The sequence below is a fragment of the Danio rerio genome, chromosome 13 (genome assembly GCF_049306965.1).
Source record: "Danio rerio strain Tuebingen ecotype United States chromosome 13, GRCz12tu, whole genome shotgun sequence".
Taxonomy (NCBI): Eukaryota; Metazoa; Chordata; class Actinopteri; order Cypriniformes; family Danionidae; genus Danio; species Danio rerio.
In genome coordinates, this window is record NC_133188.1 from 49,970,001 (window position 1) to 49,977,500 (window position 7,500).

General features: G+C 37.9%; 1 protein-coding gene across 15 annotated transcripts in view; it reads right to left on the reverse strand.

Moving 5' to 3' along the window:
- Positions 1–7,500, reverse strand: part of fgfr2 (fibroblast growth factor receptor 2) — a 131,537-nt gene that overhangs the window by 36,191 nt on the left and 87,846 nt on the right. The gene's annotated exons all lie outside the window — the stretch shown is intronic.

The following is a 7,500-nucleotide window of genomic DNA, read 5'->3' on the forward strand; positions in this document are numbered from 1 at the left end:
ACCATTAGACAAACTTATTAGCATTAGCCTTTCAACCCATCCAGATACCCATCCAGATGTGCTGTACACTGTAAAAATATACTTAAATGAACAGTTTTCCTTATTTCATGATTAATGTTTGGTTTGTTTTTAATTTATTTATGCTTTTGAGTTGAATTATGAAACTTTGATATTTCCTCCAACATATTTTGATGTTGAAAAGTTTGACAAAATTGCTTTTATTTACATTTTTAATAGTACAAAAGTACAAAAACTGGTAATAAACTCACAGATTCTTCACAAACGTAATCATTTACATATTATTTCACTTTAACTGACACTTGCACCAGTGTTGCACCTGAAACTTTCTTATAATCGCTAAATATATCTTACAAAAAAAAAACTGCACATATACAGGTAAGTGAGGTTCACACAGGTGAGTGGGCTTGACAAACCACCTGTAGAAACACTCTTCTCTTTATAAAAAAACAAACGCTTTTGGCTTTGATTGTTTAATTAGCACTTGTTGTGCATATTGCCTCTTTTTGTTGAATCGCTGAATGCCTCCGCAACTGTAAGTCACTTTAAGAAAACTGGACTGACACTGTTTCAATTTCAGTTTACTAGAATGTCTATGTTGAGCTGCTTTTACACAATCTACATTATAAAAGTGCAAACGAAATAAGGATGAACTGAATTGAACTTGGACAAAAATGTAAATGTAACATATCGATTCTTATTAAAACTACTAAAAAGTCAATAAAAGTGGCATTGCTGAATTTTTCAACATCAAAAGTAAAAAATGGCAAAGATCAAATGAAGTGGGATAACTAAATATTAAACACGTCACCATTTTTCTCAGAAAACATGTTTCTGAAGGTGCCGTTGACGTGAATTTTTTTCCTGGATGTCGGTAACAACCAAAAGAAATCCATATATGCAGAGAAAACGAATCTAATTATTTTTGCAAAATAAAATGAAATGACACAGGGAAAAGTTATGAACACATGAAGAAAGGGAGGCATAGAAAGGCAGTGAAAGCTCAGACAGCAGCTGAATCTTTCAGTATTCATCTACCCTCTGCCCGTCCTCAGTGTATTTGATTATCATGTACTAGTGATGGTGAAATGAAGCTTTCTGAACTAGTGAACCGCTCGACTCAATTGTGTCGGAAAAAGGTTCGTTACTCGAAGCTTTCCAAGTCAAAGCTCGATGAGGACCTCTGCTGGTTAAAGTGTAGGAAAGCACTGTGTTGCAAAAATTTCACAAAAGTGACCAGTTTATTCATGTAATAATATAACAATAGTAATATAAACAAATTACTCAATTACTGTAGTTTATTACAGGTAAGTTATGTTACATTTCACCACCGACGACTGTAGTGAAATCGAAAGCTTATACAATTATCGTTTTATTTCAACTGAACCTTCACACACCGCCTCGTTCCAAGCAGGGATCAAACTGGCGATTCCTGCATGTAAGACAAATGCTCTAACGAGGAGGCTATGAGAGTGTGACTCGGATTCACTCGCGCCAGTTGGCCTCCGTTACACACTACACTACAATATGCAGTGGCCTTTCTTAAAAGCAGTTATAAATAATACACTAATACACTTTAGTATGGTTCAAAACCTTTTTTTCTATAAATTAATATTGCATTTTAGTTTAATTACTGGTGCGTGGGACCAGTGCAGTGCTTTGAAACAGTAGAAATGTATGTAATCGATGCCTAATCTCTCGTAATATACTTTACTAATCCAGGAGGGTGTTTAAAACTTTGAATCCAAATTTGAAGCAGTCACGTGGGTATAAGCGAAAAGAAGCTTCGGACGTCAATGATCACGTGATGTTGGTAAAACAAATCAAGCTTCGGTACACTGCTTCACTGCGAGATGTATCGTTTTTGAAGCTTCGAAGCCTTGATGCACAACGTCACATCACTAACATCTACATTCTCAGGAGGATGAAGGCGAAATCAGGGTGGACATTTCAGCAAGACAATAATCCACAGCACAGCCAAGGAAACTCTTAAATGCTTTCAGAGAAAGAAAATCAAGCTGTAGAACGGCCCAGCCAATCACCTGACTTGAATCCAATTGAAAATACAAAATAAAGTTCAGAGTTAAAGATGAGACCCACAGAACTATCAGGATTTCTGTTGAAGTCTGTGAAAAACTCACACCTGAGCAATGCATGCCACTTCATTCCCCATAAGAGAGACATCTTTAAGATGTTTGTATGAAGTATTAAATCTGGTTCAATTCCATATCAAAAGCTCCGTTAGAAATGAAGAGTTCTAATGCAAAAACCTCTAAAAGCTGTTTGAAATTCCCTTTATAAATGAGCATTTTTATCAAACTTCAGTGTGTAGGTTCAGTCATTACAAGTTTATGGCAAAGAATACACTCTTTTAAAGGTCTTTAAAATGAAATAGCTCAACATAAACACGGGAGTCTGAGAAAAATGCTCATTTTCCATGGAAATTTCAGACGGCACCAAGAGGTTTTTGCATCTGAACTCCTCAAATATTATTCCCAAGAAAAAAAAACATGACATGTCCAATACAGAAAAAAACATGTGCATCATGAAATATGTAACATTTTAATTACCTTATATTATTTATCATGTATGTTTATAGATTTGTTTACGTCAAACGCAAGCATTAGCATCACCTCAGCATCTCTATCCGAGATGTGTGTGCATGTGTTGTGTTGTGTTTACTTTACTCGTAGGTGTTAAGTGGATACCCTTTGGCTTCCTCTGCAAAGCTTACATTAGACATTAGCGAGTGGGACAGATGAATGTCTGGCGGGAAGATCTAGAGTTACGCTCCTCTGGGGTGACCAACAATATGCCTTCAGGGATTTGAAGACTTTCTTGGAGTATGTGTGTGTGTGAGAGAGAGAGGAATGGATAGCAGGGTTAACGCTTGACTAGTGTGCTCTGGTCAAGTGCGGAGGAGATTACAGCATGTATACACAGAGGCTTGTAAGTCATCCAGCAGTCACGAGACTCACACCTTCTTAAAGTGATAAAGAGTGTGTGTGTTTTTCTGTGCATGTTCCTAAATTAACTAGTTTTGTGCAACCAGTAGAATGAAAATCTGCTTTAAAAGTAATAATCTAACGTGTGCACATTTGTCACTTGAAAAGACAGTAAACCAGTTGCTTTTTAAGCGATTAGTTGACTGTACTTAAAAAAGTAAATACACCCATTGCTTTTGAAGAGATTAGTCGACTACTTAAAAAGTCAGTAAACCAGTTGCTTTTAAAGCAATTAATGGAGTTTACTTTTTAAAAAGTGAGTAAACCAGATGTTTTTAAAGCAATTAGTAGACTTTACTCAAGAAATGTGAGTAAACCAGTTGTTTTTAAATCGATTAGTTGACTTTACTCGCGAAAAGTGAGTAAACCAGTTGTTTTTAAAGTGATTAGTTGACTTTTACAACAAAAATTTTGTAAAGAATTTGCTTTTAAAGTAGATTGTCAACTGTACTCAGAAGTAAGTCAGTTGTTTTTAAAGTGATTAGTTGACTTTACTCAAGAAAAGTGAGTTAACTGGTTGTTTTTAAAGTGATTAGTCGACTTTTACTCCAAAAAGTTAGTAAAAAAGTTGCTTTTAAAGCGATTAACTGACTTTACTTGATAAAAGTGAGTAAACGAGTTGTTTTTAAAGTGATTAGTCGACTTTACTCAAGAAAAGTGAGTAAACCTGTTGCTTTTAAAACAATTAGTTGGCTTTACTTAATAAAAGTGAGTAAACCAGTTGTTTTTAAAGTGAGTAGTTGACTTTTACTCCAAAAAGTTAGTAAACAAGTTGCTTTTAAAGAGATTAGTTGACTTTACTCAAGAAAAGTGCGTCAACTGGTTGTTTTTAAAGTGATTAGTCGACTTTTACTCCAAAATGTAAGTAAACAATTTGCTTATAAATAAGCAAAACCTATTATAATGTTGCCTTAAAATAGGTAAGCAAATGAATTATGTGCATAATTATAAAAATTGAGTTCAGTTAATTAATGTATTTACTCGTTTTTTTAAGTAACTTATTCTTTTTACAGTGCAGAAAGAAATTTATAAACTATATGCTTAATAAAATGTAGATTAATATAATTTTGTTATAAATTGCATAGAATAGTACATATAATGTCAAATTAAATAGATTCATAAAAAAATTATATAAAAAAATTGTAAAAAACTGCATTCATCCAGCATTAACACACATATTCAGTAAATTTGTTTAATAATTAGCTATAGATCATAAACAAACATACTCTCACTCATTAAACCTCTCACACACACACAGCGACCGTGCCGTTGGCCCTTTGGCCCTGCAGTGGCCCTCAGTCAGCCTTTGATTGGCAGTTGTGTCTCAGTCTCGGCCCCATCCAGCACTGGGCTATATAAACACTGACACCCGCACCGAGGCCCGGGGCCGATCTGTGGCTGTGAAAACACAATCCCCCTCTGTGCCGGACGCTCAATGAAGGCCTCTGTCTTCTCAGCCCACCACAGATAATCAATGTTATGTTTATACTCCACACAGACGCTAACGCTAACATTCCTCAGACTTCTGATGGCATGAGCCCTAAGGCACATCATGCCGAGATGAAGACAGCAAGCGCGCACACACACAGCTTTGTTCTATTAGGACATAATAAAAATAAACAGTTTGACTAATACCAACAGCAGTCATAGACTGATTTATGAAAATTATAATAAAGTTTTGAATAGATTAAATAGAAACACACAAAAATATATAAATATTGATTAGAAAAATTCTACTAATCAGTTTTCATCTTAGAACTGATTGAAATTGTTGGAAATGATGCTGGAAAAACATTATTTTTATGTATAAAATCATAATAATTACAACTCGCAGCTTTTTAAAGGGGTAAAGTTATTTTTGTTGTTGGTAATTACAACAAAATAAAAACAAAAATCCAACAGATCTTTTCATGGATTCTACTCTACATGCCTTAGCTTGTCCGCCCAAAAGCAATAATTCATTTAATGGGTGGAAACTTCCATCCCTTAAACTCTACAACAACCTGGGGTGCATTTCTGAAAACCATTGTTAGTCAACTAAGATCACAAGTTCCGTCGTTACAAACATGGTTCATTGATTTGGTAATTCCCGAATTCATTGTTCCAATGAAAATACTCAAATTGCATTGCAAACTTGTACGTTTGCAACTCCACCGATGTAGTTAGAAGAATAGTTCGCTGTCAACTCCACCTCTAGAGCTGCAGTTAGAAGAATAGCTCCCAGTTATCCCCTCTAAAAGCCTGGTTTATACTTGACACGTCCGCTAGTTCGCTTGAGTGTGCGCGGTAAATGTGACGTCATGTTTGCGGAGGTTTGCTTGGGTGCGCACGACATGATTTCAGCCGGCTGAGCACATGATTTTTTTTAGACTCAAGCGAACAGTGTGCTCGTCGCCGCGATTGATTTGGGTTGAATATGAACCACTTTGAATAGATTTTGTCTGAAACAATATCGCCTGTACAACTGTAAGACATCTTTACAGGGTTCTTATGCTGCGTTCACACCAGACGCGGAACGCGCAGATAAATCGCGATATTCTCGCGTAAATAGCCGATTAAACATTTGAGTTTACTCGCTTCATTCGTGCGTCAAACCCCGCTTCAACCCCGCGAAATCCGCTTCATTCGCGTGTCAAATTCACTTCAGAACACACGCGAATTCACGTGATGGGCAAGGCTTCTGTCTGCCCGGTGACTGTAGCTTCGTTGCTTAATGGCTAACATGGATTTTATGAAGAAAATAACAGTGCTTATGTACTTTTTGAAGGCTGAAAAACAGCGTCGATACGTTTAGGACCGTGTCTGAGTCCCCTACATGCTTTCAGAGGTGCATCCAGCTCTGTGAGCTCATAAACTCCTCCAGAAACTGAACCTGGATCACGTAGGCTTTCAACGGTGCTTCTGACTGAGCCAAGCCCAGTTTGATGACTTGTTGTCGGTGTCGTCTGGAGGAATTCCCCCGGGACACCATCAACAGGTTCTACGTCACAATCACGCCCCCACAGGAGCAAGCTTCTGATTGGTTAACACGGCACGAATGTCCGCTGAAGTTTAGATTTTCGAATTTGAGAGATTCGCGAGAAACGCATGTTAATCACGTCAAACGCGCAAAGCGCTCCATTCGCCCCGCGCCATTCGCGCGTATCGCGATATTCGCACCGCGCCATTCGCGCAATTTGCGCCGCAGGATGTCTTTGCGCGTTTGCATGTAAATCACTTGCGCTTGACGCAAGGAGTAAGGACTGGTGAGAGTGTACGTCTTATTGAACATCATTTATTTTCATCACCAATTATCAGAGTAGAACAGTTTCTCAAGCAGTTTATGATGCATTTGGAAACAGGAGATGAACCCCTGGTCTAATGCACAAACTGGCTTGAAAAACACGTTCTCAAAGAGTATAGGTCATTATTTGGGTGGCACACATATTCTGACACACTCAACACTACATCGTTTTATTCCCAAACGCTAGATCGAACTATGATAGTTCAGCCATGAGTTATGTCGTTGTTCGTGAAATGCACCCCTGATCATTAGTTTTGAACAGAAGTGCTGTGATCCACAGTATGATAAACAACTTACAGTAATTCTGAAACAAATGACTGATTCCAATGTTACCAACATTAATGTAATGAATAAAGCCCTGGTTTTCTTTTGGAGCTAATAATAGTGTTAAACTGTTTACCAATTCATTCATTCATTCACTTTCTTGTCGGCTTAGTCCCTTTATTAATCCGGGGTCGCCACAGCGGAATGAACCGCCAACTTATCCAGCAAGTTTTTACACAGCGGATGCCTTTCCAGCCGCAACCCATCTCTGGGAAACATCCACACACACACTCATACACTACGGACAATTTAGCCTACCCAATTCACCTGTACCGCATGTCTTTGGACTGTGGGGGAAACCGGAGCACCCGGAGGAAACCCACGCGAAGGCAGAGAGAACATGCAAACTCCACACAGAAACGCCAACTGAGCCGAGGCTCGAACCAGCAACCCAGTGACCTTCTTGCTGTGAGGCGACAGCACTACCTACTGCGCCACTGCTTCGCCTGTTTACCAATTCCCTTAAGTTAATTAATAATAATCCTTTATTTAACCAGGTAAGTCAATTGAGAACCAGTTCTCATTTACAATGACGACCTGGCCAAGAGGCAACATGAAAAGCAGATGCAGTACAAAGCAGTAGGGACACAATACAATCGCAATTTCACAAATGCAGTTAATAACATACAAAACCAACAAAAAAAACAAAAAAACAAGCACAGTGATCTTGAACTATTGGCTGGATTGAATTTTTAAAAGATAATAGCGGAATGAAAGTGCTGAGCTTTAAGGTCTGCTGCAGATGATTACAAGCATCAGAAAACTGAAAAGAGTATCGACCAAATGAAGTGCGAACTTTGGGTATGCAAAGGTTAATGAAATTGCTAGATCGCAGATTTCGACATGCTTCCTGAATGTTAAGAAGTGACT